The sequence below is a fragment of the Bidens hawaiensis genome, unplaced genomic scaffold (assembly GCF_021521415.1).
Source record: "Bidens hawaiensis isolate Kalapana, Puna unplaced genomic scaffold, B.hawaiensis_p1.1 tig00001511_1, whole genome shotgun sequence".
Lineage (NCBI taxonomy): Eukaryota > Viridiplantae > Streptophyta > Magnoliopsida > Asterales > Asteraceae > Bidens > Bidens hawaiensis.
In genome coordinates this window covers 291,380-306,018 of record NW_027491085.1, presented here as the reverse complement: position 1 = coordinate 306,018, position 14,639 = coordinate 291,380, and the positions used below count along the sequence as shown (strand labels likewise).

General features: G+C 42.5%; 1 pseudogene across 1 annotated transcript; it reads right to left on the bottom strand.

The window, feature by feature from the left end:
• Nucleotides 1-5,209: 5,209 nt before the first annotated feature.
• On the bottom strand, nt 5,210-7,326 carry LOC143582293 (E3 ubiquitin-protein ligase RDUF2 pseudogene; annotated as a pseudogene). Its single transcript, XR_013143949.1, has 3 exons — nt 7,195-7,326; nt 5,580-6,828; nt 5,210-5,481 (listed from the first exon to the last, which is right to left on the bottom strand). The product of XR_013143949.1 is annotated as an E3 ubiquitin-protein ligase RDUF2 pseudogene (transcript).
• Between the last annotated feature and the right edge of the window lie 7,313 nt (nt 7,327-14,639).

Genomic DNA, 14,639 nt, shown 5'->3' with positions numbered 1-14,639 from the left:
GGCAGAAGAAGATTCGTCAAAGTGGGAGGCTTTGAATCTTGTCATGTCTAGCAAAGGAAGAAGAAAATGGTAAAAGTAGCAAGCTTGTTTTTTCTTTGTTCGGTGGTCAAGAACGGTGTAGTTCTAGGACAGGAAAGAGGGATTGGATTTGTCGATCATGGTATGGATGTGAGGAAACAAGTTCAATTCAAGATTAAGGGGGAGAATGAAGACGTTAATCTTGAATTTAGAAGATAAAGATCAAACGGGTTATAGATAATTCTTGGTGAATTATTTATTTAGTTTTTATATTTTAATTAGGATTAAGATGTTATTATATTTATATTTATTTGGTTTCCTAGTTTGAGTCTAATTAGGAGTTTTGGTGATCAAGTTAAAGTTTTAGTATAAATAGATGGTTAGGGGTATTGTAATTTATGTATTTTATTTTATAATAATAAAAAGAGTCTGAACAAGTTGTTCAATCTTGTGTTTGTGTGTTCGATCAAGGGCCTGATTTCCAACAGGATCAACGCTTTAACAAGATGAGTTGGTGTTCCCCTGTTGCATGATCTTTTTTTTTTTTTTTTTTTTGGGGGGAGGGGGTTGTGGGCAACTACAACTGGAGGAACTTATCTATGTTATTTTAATGGGACGAGTCAATCACTTGAAAATGTTAAGTGGTTGTTAAGAGAGTTAGAGGCTGTTTGTTTACATCTGAATGAAACCATATAGATGTAAACATCTAATTCATTCAGACTTCAGACTGTTTGGTTTAAAACAGAAAAACATCTGAATGGTTAAAATTATGTCTGAATCATTTAGACTTATTATTGTTGCTGAATGGGACTAAGGCTCATTCAGATCTAACTCATTCAGATATGAATGAACACAACAGCCCCTTAGATAATTGATTGACAATTATTACTACCAACGACTCAAAAGGCTACTATTTGGTTTTCTTTTCTTCCTAGGAAGGTTGGCATTTGTGCTTCGCAGGTGCTCAAAATAAGCTTCCAACTAGAGCTAATTTGGAAGATAAAGGATTGATCGTTCTTTTTTCGTTATGTATTTATTGTAATGTTGAATGGGAATCTATAGATCACTTGTTTGCCCGATGTTCATTGGCTATCATATTTGGAAACTAGTGGCTGCATGGCTTGGGTTGCCAATTCCGGTCGATAAGTCTCCTAGTTCGTTGATAGAGTGCCTCGATATGTTTAAAGTGCATAATCAAAACCAATATTGGGTATGTTTTGTTCGTGGTTTGGTAGACAGTTTGGAGATTAAAAAACGATACAGTTTATTTAAAGAAATGACACTGGAGAGACTCTGTTTGATAATATTTAGCATTTCTCATAACTATAGTATAGTATGGATCAAAAATCCACTTATATATGTAATTTTTCTTTGCTTCTAGTTTCTTGCTGGAAGTTTATCATTTATTAATAATTACCGTCGTTCCAGAAGAAAAAAGTATATTAAAATATCGTTTCCTAGGTATAAACCACTTGACTACTCATTAGAGGATTCTCCATTCTCCGTGAGTGGCGGGATCAATTAAGCATATCCATGTATCAACGTTGTGGATTCCACCATTAACCCACTAAGCCTAGTGACCAGTATCTCTCAAGTCTCAAGTCTCCAACATCTTATGGGCCAAATTACTTATACCCGAAGGATACTCCTCCGGTCAACCCAATAGACCCACACCGCAAGCACCCAAAGGCCAAATCCCTCCAATAGAGGCGGACACAACCTTGTGGCTTGGTTGCAGGGACGTAGTTTAGTTGGGGCCATGGGTGGCCCCAGACCCCTCGGTTTTTTTGCTCGTTAGTGTAAATTTATCTTTTTCGGTCGAAAATTTACTCTTTTTCGACCGAAATTTTGAGCCCGACCCCATTGGTTTATGAATTTTATTATACATATAGAGTACACCCCTCCTCGTATATGTCCATGCTTCGTCACTGATTGGGTGACACCCGACATCCATTAAGAAATTGTGGTATATATACAAACTAATCTTGAATTGCACAAGAAAAACTGTAACGACCCATGAATTTTTTTTATGACAAATGGCATTCAAAAATATTCATGCAAAATTTTACAAACAAAAACCAATAACTTGTAGTAAAGAAATAATAACAAAATACAGTGTTAAGTGGTTGTAAACTAATTTGTTAAATGGACCATTACTCATTAATCCTGATAAACCCATTACTAAACCCACCCAATTTAACAATTAAAGCCCATTTACCAAATACTCAAATAGGCTTTACCGAATGGCAAAAACCACTCATTCCCCAATTCAATTAACATCTAACGAGCAGTGAAACCCCCCACCACTCTTAATTATTTGTGAAAGAGATGTTGTATCACCAAGAGCGAGACGGTGCATATGATTTTCAAATGAATAACCCATGCGTTTAACGCTCCTTTTATATTTTAATGACAAACGTGTCGGCCTTGGGCCTTGACCTTCATAAGCTTCCGTCCAGCCCATAAGACTTCAGCAATCAGCATCCACAAGCAAGCCATACAATACATTAGCTTCAAGCCTAGTAACTCTCGGATCACCATCCCAAAACATATTTGGATTAGATATAAAAAAAAAAGATAAAGACATGTTAATTTTCAACAAGCAGCAAATCCAAACATTTTGAAATTATTGTGGAACAACTTGCATGGAAACATGAGGAGAAAGTAAGGTTAAAACAAGAAATAATTGACGGGTGTCCATATGGATGATGATCGTAGAAGGAACACGTGTATATAATATTACAGCTTGTTGCCCGGTTGTTTTGTGTATCGATATAAACACATACTAGTTTTTAATGAAATATATGAGTTTTGGTATCAAGATTTCAAATTTTGGTATAAAACTACAAATCATAAACACAAAGATTCATATGATTATAACATTATATCCTAATACATCTAAAACTGCTTTTATTTTTTTTGAGAATTGTAACAAATTGAACAAAGAAATTGTTTAATGAATTAATAAGTGATGATTATTGCTTCACTAATCTAACAAAACTAATATGTTGATAATTTTGAACTTTGAGTCATAAATCGGTGAACTTGAGAGACCGATATTGACAAGTGGGTCATAGTTGGTTATTATGTTTCCTTATTATAACATGTGTTCTAATTGGTTTGTAATTATAATCGTTAATGTCATGGATTGCAAGTTAAGGTTGATTTATAAAAACCGAGTTATGGTTAGACGTTATAAAAACACACAAGATGCAACCGAGTTAGGATTCATCAAGAGAAACACGAGTGATGTGCAATAGAGGTTTTGGTGTTATATTTCCTCTTTAATATATTGAGAGTTATTCAATATTAATTTTATGTGCGTTTACGATTTTATGAGTTATTTAAATTCGTTCTTGACTATATCAGTCTTTTGACTATTGTTTCCTAGTCACTTTCAAAATTTATTATAGATAAAATTGTGATTAAAATAATTAAATAATATATATTATCTTGTATTTAAAAAGTTATAATTAAAAATATATAGAAATATTAAAATGTGTATAAACTAATTAATAATTAAAAAATAAACCAAGTCCGAGTTTAACTCCAACTTTAGGTAAAAGAAAGGCTAGAAACGAATCAAGCTCTGGTAAACCAAAACGAGCCTAACTTAGCTCAAGCCGGTCGTGCTTGTTTGCACTTTCCCTAGATTTAGAGGTGTTAAGTTTTCAAAAACACTGTTGAATGTTTTTATATTTAGTCTCTTTAATAAATGAAAGTCATAGTTTCCAAAAATCAAGATCATCACACATTAATCCCAAACTTTTACCTTTACCATGTGTTATTACTGGTTTTCACAAGAATTGTTTGTTTGTTACCCAAACAACAAACAATGATACAGTCATACAACCGGCTCCAATTTGTCTAATCTTTAAGATTGGTTTTTTTACTTTTGGAACATGTTAAAATGGGTATGTATGACTAGTTTGAATGGTTTTAGTAAATTTTGAGACACCATTAACTATGGTTTCAGACCTATTTGGTTTAGTTAGTTGGACCGGCAAAAATAAAAAATAATTCAAGAACATAATAGATATACATAATATAATGAGTTAATGGACATTTTCGTCTATGTGGTTTGCTACTTTCGCCACTTCAGTCCAAAATTTGTATTTTTGTCAATTTAGTCCTCATAGTTTTAAATATTAGCCAATTACGTCCTATCCGTCTAACGGCATCCAGCTATGCAGTTAGTTCAAGGGTATTTTTGTCTTTCTCCTTTTTATTTTGAGTTATTGGTCATTTTCGTCCTTGTGGTTCGATACTTTTGCAAATTCAGTCCAAAGTTTGAAATTTTGTCAATTTAAGTCAGTTTTTTTTTTCTATAACCCTAGAGAGCATTATCCAAGCCCAAAACAAGTCTGCATTTACTCTGTCGACAACAGTTATCATACCCCCTCCTCTCGTATTTAGTTTCTAGACGGTTCCTAAACTCTCCCCCATGGTGGAATTCAATGGTAAAGTGGTCAAAGCAATTCTGTGAAACCGAATTGTACGGAAAAAACTAAAAATCGTTTCTTTGATGAATGCATAATATTTAGGGTTTAGAGATTAACATATCATAACGAAAATCTGGGTCGTAATCAACTATTATACATTAATCAACAAAACAACTTTTAGTTTTTTATGTATAATTCGGTTTCAGGGAATTACCTTGACCACTTTACCATTGAATTCCACAATGGAGAAGATTTTAGAAAATGTCTAGAAACTAAATATAGGGGGGGTATGATTACTGTTGTCAACAGAGTAAATGCATACCATTATTTGAGGTTGCTCGATGGTTTTGGGCTTGAATTATGCTCTTCAGGGTTATAAACAAAAAACATAAAAAATAAAAAAAACTGAATTAAACTGAACATTAAATTGACAAATTTTCAAACTTTAGACTGAATTGGCAAAGATATCAAACCACAGGGACTAAAATGACCATTAACTCAAAATTAAAAGGAGAAAGACAAAAATACCCTTAAACTAACGGCATAGCTGGATGCCGTTAAGACGGATGGGATGTAATTGGCTAATATTTAAAACTATGAGGACTAAATTGACAAAATTAAAAATTTTGAACTGAAGTGGCGAAAGTAGCAAACCACAGGGACGAAAATGACCATTAACTTTAATATAATATATATTCTGAAAATAAAAGTATTATATAATAAAGACAAACCAGTTCAAAATTCCAAACCATGAACCGAATCGTTAAACCCAGTTTTTTTAAACTGTAAACCGTATCTCTAACATAAGTATAACAATTCATGTACTCCTTTGGACGAAATCTTGACAATTTATACATAAAAAGGCCATAAAACCAAAAGTACATACAATATAAATGTTATGTAACTGTCATTCAAAGATATAAAAACTTGTACCATTTCTTGCAATCTTCATCTCCAATATCTTCAAATTTGTGGATCTTGTTACCAATTCTCTATAAATATCACAAAGTCATGCCTTTACCTATAAACACATTACAAAAACAATAACCATTTATTAACATAAATCATACATTGTAAACAAAATGGCAAAAAGTAACCAGTTTAAATATGCAAATGTACCTTCTCATTTTCAATCTATTCTTCTTTGATTCTCATACTTACACAAAGTTAACACCTTTAACCATTGAACCACACGGTTCAACTAAACCGTCTCAGAACCCATCTGTTTGCATCAAACCGCCAAGTTCTATGCCGCCACGAACCACCCGCAGTCGATGTTGAACTTGAACCACCATTAAAGCAAGAAAACAAACTATTCAACACGAGCCTAATCCGACCACTTTCTCTAGCACCATAGTTACCACTTGCAGCCCATGAAATCCTTCTCGGAGCACCATTATTAAAACCACCATCCATTTCCGTAAACACTACCGGAAACTCTCGTTCACCGCCTCTCCTCCCGCCGGAAAACCGCCCTACCGCAAACCCTCCACCAGGAAGTCGCCATATCGTTAACCCAACCGCCTCTTCTTCATTTCCCACACGATTAATATTATTATTTCCATTCACATCATTGGTTTGTACAGAATCTTGATTCTCTGGCGGCAGTTCGTGGCGGCACACGGGGCAAGAATTACGCAATGCTAACCACGGTAGAATACAATCTGAATGGTACAAATGCTTACACGGCATTTCTTTAGCTTCGCTTCCTAACTCAAACGGTTCTTTACAAACCGCACAATGCGGATCAGTGTTAATATGTTTTTCTTGAAACTCAATCGTCGGCATTGACTCAATAGCCGCTTTCGATGCAGGCGGATTATTATCAATCCTTCCCAACCCATTCGCTTCAATCTGCGACAACTGATCCAAAAACCGATCAAAACCCGAACCCAACAAAAACTCAGACATACTCGCCGGTAACGGCCTCAAACCCGACCCCGCTTCATCATCATAGTACAACTCAAACCCTCCAGTTCCCGATTCATTTCCCCCGGCTTCCGGTGTGCTACCATTGCTAGTCGGTCCACGTAACACAATAACCGGATTAAACGGTGAGCGATCACCCGTGTTCCGTCTCGCCCGACGGAGCACCGGCGGAGTAGGAATTCGATTCGGGCTCGGGTTAGGGTTTTGGTCATTAGTGGACATATACATCGCGGCAGCTGGAAACCTACGGTGAATCGATTCGGGCAGCATCGATCCGGTTAACTGTGTCCTATCAATCTCCTCTATAAACCCCCCATCGCAATTCGGGCAAATTAACGATGAATTTTGTGTAAGAACACTTACGAAGCGGTTGCATCTGTAGCACCAGTATGATGATGATGAAGCCCCAAGGATTGACATCAATAATCTGTAATTAGATCTGAATAACAATAATAATAATAACATAAGAAACTTATTCTTCAATAACAGTGAAATTGATCAAATTGGAACCTGAAAATTAAAACCCATGTTCAAAAATAACTGAATCGAATACCCAAATGAGAAATTAATCGTAACTTCAATTAATAATATGATCAAATAGTTCAAATTAAAACCTCAATAGTTCAAATTAAGACCTCAATAGTTCAAATTAAGACCTGAAAATTAAAACCCATGTCCAAAAATAACTTAATCGAATACCCAAATCAAAAAACCAATTGATTCTTCAAAGAATATGACCAACGAATTCGGATACCCAAATCAGAAACCCTAGAAATAATAATAAGTTGTGGGTTTGAAAATTAACCTTTCGATTGAGCAAACGGAGGTTGAATTGGAAGCCGGTGATCGGAAGGTAGTGTCTCCGGCGGTGACGGAGAATGAATTGATGGGAAATTATTAATATTATTATTTATATTTGGGGTAAAGCGGCGTGATACAGGATACTCATGATGCCCACTATTGGGATGGAACTGACACGTGGCGGGTGGTTACTGGAGGCAGTGAAAGTGGGTGCTTTTAAGTGTTTTACCTTTACCGAACATTACATCAATTTGAAACTTTTGTAGGTACCAGCAGAGCCCAGTTGGACCCGCAAGACTCACCTTAAAAATGGACGTCTGCGCAGAGACAAACTGGATCCGCAGGACCCACCATGCTCAGAGACGTGACGTTCTTACGCGCAGTACGCAAGCTGTTCCCGCAGGAAAAGCCTCCCAATGGTGAAGTACTCTGCCTGTTCCCGCAGTTGCGGATACAAGCCATCAGGGAAGGCTACCTGCGCAGCAAAGCTACACGCACAAGGCACTTAGCTCTCATAATAATTCAGTAATGTCACCTGAAGAAGGAATGAGCAAAGCCGGGAACTCTCCCGCACAAAGCCGGGAGAACTCCCGCCCAAATGAGCCAGTCCGTACGATACTGGAAGATCTTTTGTACTGTACCTGACGAGGTATGGACAAAAGATTTGACCAAAGATACGAAAGCTCACTGACAACAGTATGACGAGCAGCACGCTCTTGTACTGTATGTCACTATTAGCCACTGCCTACTCACCAACCTGTCGGAGGACGTGCATAGCCTGCAGTTGGTGGAACAGGAATAGTACACAGCCGGCCTGGTCACTATCAGCCGCTGCCTACCCACCAACTACCAGCATGGCATGTGCGTAGCCCACAGTTGGCAGAACAGGAACACTATTCAGCCGGCTGTACCTTCTTGGAAACCTACCTTCGGCTATAAATACTCCAACACCTTGGAATGGTATATCATCTTATCATCTCATCTTATATCTTATATCTTATACCTGATATCTGCTCTAGCAATCTCTTAATATACACTTATATTCAAGAGCAATCTAGTCTGATTCTCACGCCGGAGGGTGGTCACAAGGAGGTACCCCCCCCTTCTCAGTGACGAGCTCACGGTGTCTGTTTTGCAGGTTATCAGAAGAACCATCTTTGCCGGGTCTAACCCCTCGTGGGAAACATCTATTTAACCCCCAGATTACCCGTAATCTGCCCGGGTCGATTAGTGTTTCTTCATTGGCGCCATCCGTGCATAAAAGCTAGAACTTAATTCCTTTTCAGTTTTCTCAAAACTTCTGGAAAGATGGTTAAAGAAACTCCGGTAACCACAACCCCAGCTACTGGGGGGAATACCGGCGACTACACAGTTCTTACGAACACTACCCCGGTTACCCAAACCGGGGCAAGTGCAGTAAATTTTACGAACACTACCCCGGTTACCCAAGCTGGGGCAAGTGCAGTAAATCGCTCACTGGGATACACCGATACCCAGTTAGAGAGACAACGAACGAGGCTCCCCCGCCAAACACTCGATGAAGTTAAAGCGTGGGCGGAAGCACGTCAAAAAGAATTCCAAGCTGAGTTGGATGAACGCTTACGTTCACTCCAACAGGCTGATGAATTCATACAGTACTCGGACGATGATTCGGAGGAATCCGATAGTGACGCAAACCCTCGTCATAGGGCGAAAGGGAAGCGTAAGGAAACGGACTCCCAACCGAGAAGGCGTTTTGGAGAAACCTTCAAACCAAAAAACGCGGGTGGAAACCCACGTGACTTCTCCAAAACATTTACACCAACTGCTGCAAAGGCGGGAACGTCCAAATTTGCAAGGGACATTGCGGAAGCAATCACCCCAAAAAGTGCCAAACAGATGTCCAACATCGGCACTTACGATGGTATATCTGATCCAGACGATCATTTGAACAGGTTCATAGCGGGGGCAACCGTCAGTAGTTGGACGGAACCTACGTGGTGTTACATGTTCCAAATGACGCTTGTTGGGGCAGCTAGAGCGTGGTTCGATCGTCTACCGGTCCACCACATCTACGATTGGGCTGACTTCCAGCAGAAGTTTAGCCAACACTTCAGCCAGCAAAGAAAATATACCGAAGAGCAATGGACAATCCTCAATTGCATTCGAGAGGAAGATGAATCTTTGCCAGACTTCATCACTCGTTTCAACTCAAAGAAGCTAAGTCTGGGTAATATTAGCGAAGATCTTGTTCGCGCTGCTTTCATCCAGGGCGCGAATGACCCAGAGCTCATCCGCACCTTAACGGGTAAAGATGGCATGCCATCCACATGGGATGCCATCATGACAGCAGCTAAACGCTTTGCGGAAACGGAGAAGCAACTGGGTAGAGATCTCCCCCAGAGCACAAACCTCTACACCCAGAAAACAAGAGAAGACAACGTCCTTACCGCCCGGCTAAACAAAAAGCGGAAGCTAGGCATTTGGCAGTCAAGGGTAAACTTTGACACCTCATCCGGCTTGCAACATCGGTTAGGCGGAAGGGATAACGTACAGTCGAACCAGAACTCCAGATGGACGCCACTCACCAAAAGCGTCACCGAGATATTCGCCACTGAGAATCTCCCATGGCCAAAGGCTCCAATAATCCGACATCGTCACAATGCCGATCGGAGCAAATACTGTGACTTTCACAGGACAAAAGGCCACAACACTGAAGAATGCACAGACGTGAAGGACATCGTCGAAGCATTTGTCAGAGATGGGACGCTCGCGCACCTCGTGGCGTAACGAACGCTGAGCAGGCTGATGCGTGTAGAACCCCAGTTGGGGAAAACACAATAAAATTGCAGCTTCAATGGTGGAGACTACATACTGCGTAAACAACGAGATCCCGAACCAGGTGCATATCGGCTCGATGGCACTCCCATCCCAACAACATGGAAGGGAGCTCAATTACACAGTTTGCATATAGATCAATTCCAAACTTGTAAAGAAAAGGCCCAGAGCCACTTCTAATGGAAATGATTCTCCTTAGAACATTGATGCTAATGATCTTACATTTATACTTATGAACTTTCCACACTGAGATGCCGGTCTTCACCGCATACATAAGTGGGGAAAGAAGTCGTTACTTGTGGAGGCGGGAAAACCCGCATAAACACAAAAAACGACAAACCTTCACGCAGGTCAGTCATAGGTAAAGTTTGGTGATCCCACTAAATGAAAGTGCCGGTCCTAACCGCACAAATCATGATAAACTGAACTAACCTATTGACAACCGCGCGTCGAACGGTTAATTTATTCAACACTGATGCCGGTTTTCACCGCATAAATAAGTGTAAAGAAATCGTTGCTTGTGGAAGGCGGCAAAACCCGCATAAACACAAAAAACGACAAACCTTCACGCAGGTCAGTCATAGGTAAAGTTTGGTGATCCCACTAAATGAAAGTGCCGGTCCTAACCTCACAAATCATGATAGAAGAAACTGAACTAACCTATTGACAACCACGCGTCGAACGGTTAACTTATTCTAAACACTTAGAAAATTTCAAAGGAAAAGATGAGGAAAACTTCCACGCAAGTCAGATATAGGTAAAGTTTAGCCATCCTACTGAGTGCAAGTGACGGTCTTATCCGCACAATCACGAAAAAGGACGCAAAACTTTAACTTATTATCTGCCACGTTGAAAAGTTAACTTATCTAAGTACTAAAGAAATTGCTAAGTTAAATCAAAATATGCGTGAAATAAACAAGGCAAGGCATTAGCAAATAATCTTTATTCCATCGAAATTCAAATATTACAAAGATTGCTGGGTACATACCCGCATACAAAAGAAGCTATACAAAAATAAAAATCTACTCTAATGGTGGAAAGGGATCTTCAAGATCAAGCTTCAGGACCACTTCCACTTGGACCCGCACCATCAGTAGAGTGTGGCGGTTCAAGGAAAGCTTTAAGGATAGCCAGCCCATCATCAGCAGCAGCAACTTCATTCACCTTCTCCACCACCGGATGCGGGAAGGCAGCATACTGGTTCACTGCTTGGTCATAAACAGCTTCAGTATCCACATCATACAAAGGGAAGTTGGAAGGCGGGATGCCTTTCTCAACGAACCCTAGACCAAGCAGGAAGCCGGCCTTTTCCCCATCCTCATGAGAAGCGTTGAGGGTTGCGCTCATGGCATCGTCGTATGATGTGTCCGTGAAGACTCGATGCACAACCTACAAGAAAAAATACAAGTGTCAGAACCTTTTCTATGTACAAAGAAAAGCGTAAAGATATGAAATTACGCATACCTGAGACAACGCTTCTCGAATAAGCCATTCCTTGGCAACCAGAGCCTCCTGGAGGGTGGCTTGAGCTTGGTTACGGGCGCGTTCGGCTTCACTTTTATTAAGGTTGGCAAGCAACACTTCCTTTGCAGCAGCCTCTTCAACGCCCTTTAGCTTCCGCTCAGTGTGGTCAAGCACGCCCCTCTGGTCCAAGATCTCTTGGAGCTTCTTGGCGTCTTCCATAGCCAAGGCATCATGAGCCTGCTGGAGCCTCTCTAGCTTGGCTTTAAGCTCCTCGTTCTCAATGCGTAGAGGCTCAGCAACAGCTTCAGCCTTGGTGGCCCTCTCAGTTGCGTTCCGTGCAGTTTTCTTAGCCAGCCGAAGCTGTTCGTTAACAGCTTGGGCAGCCTTGGAACGGGCCTCGAGACGGGCCTGAACTTCAACTTCAAGGGCCTTGAAGGCCTTCTCCTTTTCCGCAGCTACTGCGGTAAGCCTCTTGTTCTCCTCCCGGACAGCCCGCGCCTGAGCTGCTTCTTGGATACGAGCTGCTTTTAACTTGTCGTTTTCACGACAAAGCAGCTCGACGCGCGGCTGCATCCGGGCCAGGAGAATCCGAAGCTCATTGGTTAGCCTACCCTCCTGGTAGCTAGCCATTTCTTCCCCCAACGCACCACTGGGAGCTGAGTGACGAGCCCACTCCACGCACTCCACAGGCGTGCGAAGGGTTGTTCCTCGGCGAATGTTCCATCGTGGAACATACACTTCATTGGAATCCGACACTGCAAAAAACAAAGAGCAGTTAGGAAAAGATGATATATAAAAAAAAAAAAAAGGCCAAAAGAACCCTACGCACCTGTAGGGTCGACAACAGGCCGATAGCCGCCAAACCCATCACCTGAACCCAAGGGAAATCCATCCAAGAGGTCAGGCAGATGGGAAGGGGGCATAGGTTGGCGAGAAGCCCCAGGCATACCTGAAGGATCGGCCGCAGTTGCCGACGTCGGAGGAGGCATGGAGGCCGCCGCGGTAGAAACCAACGGAGGTGAACTCACCGGAGGTGAACTCACAACCGTGGTCGCCGCTGCGGAGAAGCCCGCAGAAATAGTCACCGCCGGCTCAGTGAAAGATTCAGTAAATATGGCGCTGACAGCCGGCGGATATGTCATCACAGTTGGAACAGTTGGCTCAACTGGGTGAGCAACTGAACCAACTGAAGCAGGCGCAGTCGCCTGGGTCACCGCCTCAGGTAGGTTGACCAAGCCTACCGTCATGGGTCCGGAGGTGCACCTCCCTGCTCCACCTTGGAATGCGGTAGCATCCACGCCTGTACAAAGAAGATATATAAGTATAATGGCGGAAAGATATGAAGTTAAAAGTAAAGGAAGTTTGTACTTACGGGTCTTCTTGAGCCTAAAGGTGCGAACAGGCGGGGATGAACCCGATGGAGCCGGCCTCTTCACGCCGCTCACCGTCGTCACACTGGGCTGCCCGGAGGTGACAGTCATCTCAGCCTCCGGAGCAGTGGTCTTATCACCACCAGGGTTCCCCGCCACCTCCTCGCTTTCGGTCTCTGAATCAGACCGATGCACCGGATCGTCAGTGGAGGCAACCTTCGCCTTCCCCTTCCCGCCGGCAGCCTTCTTTTTCCGCACCAACGGAGGACCATCTGCGGATTCCTCATCAGAAGATGACAAGATTAGAGGAATTCCAGCAGAGGTTTCAGCATTGAGAGGTCGAGGGTTGAATAACTCCTTACCTGGCCGCGTGGCGCTCAGAATGGGGTGGCCTGGTGGGTAGACCTCCACAAACCGATCCCTCGTCTGCTCAAGGATGGGCAACTCGTTCTCATCGAGCACGAGTACCCATCCGAGCGGGACCATCAGCCTCCCGCGGTTGCAGGAGCGACTGCAAGTCATTCCCCTCTGAAATAAAAAAATAAACGGTTAGAAGAAAAACCTATATCAACAAAGAAGACAGAGCATACCGTAAGGGACAGAGTTCAAACCGTATTCGAGGACGATGGGAATCTGGGACGCCTCCTTCCACACCCGGCTCATCCCAAGCATCACCATCCCAGACTCCGCAAAGCGGTACACCGGAGTCTGGATCCGGGAGATCTTGGCGAACCACTCCGCCTCCTGGTGGTTGAGGGCGTGAAGGGCGGGGAGTGCTCTCCCATTCTTAAACGTCATCGCAAGGGGGACGACGCGAGCGGAGATATAAAAAAACTCCCGCTTCCACGACCGAAGACTGCGCTCGGTAGCGCAGATCTTCAACCCCTTGATCCGATTGACAAAGGTGTACCACCCCTGGATGCACCTCCAGGAGTAGAATGTCATCAACCGGTCAACATGGGGCTCCACGCCCAGAATGAGGCACACCCACTCAAAGTGGCGGATCTTGGCGATCGCCATCGGGTGTACCTTCGTCAAATGCACACCGTGCCTCTCCAAGACACGGTATACAAACTTCGTCAATGGGAACCTGAGATTCCCATAAACGAAGAATGCAGCATACACCCCTATTTTGCCCTTGGGGGCATCGTACACCGTCTGGTGTGGCCCCGGAAACTCAGGCTCGAACGACTCGAGCATGAACTTCCGGACGATGTACTGAAAAAGCTCGGCCGGAAGAGCACACTGGCACTCGCCAGCAGTGCTCTTGTCGTCCTTTTCGGACGTCGACGTTGGGTTCTCGACGAACAACTCCGACTCCTCGGCAGTGGCCTCAAAATCACTGGTAGAAGACATGTTTCGGATGAACAGAAGCGATTTCAGAAGAATGCTCGACGGAATAGTGAGTATTCGCCGGAAATCGTTTAGAAGATGAAGAGAGAAGTGAAAGTGTGGATTACAAAGGACTCTCTCCCCCTTTATATACTCATCGCAATTAATGCGATGAATTTAATGCGGAAGAGAGAGAAATCGCAGGTGCAATGAAACTATGACACGTGGCAAAGTGCAAGCTGGCAACATCTGTTGAAAGACGCGTGCCATTAATTTCGCGGCCACGCACCCGAAAAATCGCGCCCACGCGCCTGAAAAAGCGCCTGGAATGACCATATACCGTCACGTCGCCATAACTTCCTGCACGTCCTGACACTGTCAGAAGAAACCGTCGGACGACGTTTTAACAGTTTGGATTGTTCTTATCCTTTCACCAACTCTTCGAATTTCAAAAAGATTCAAAATT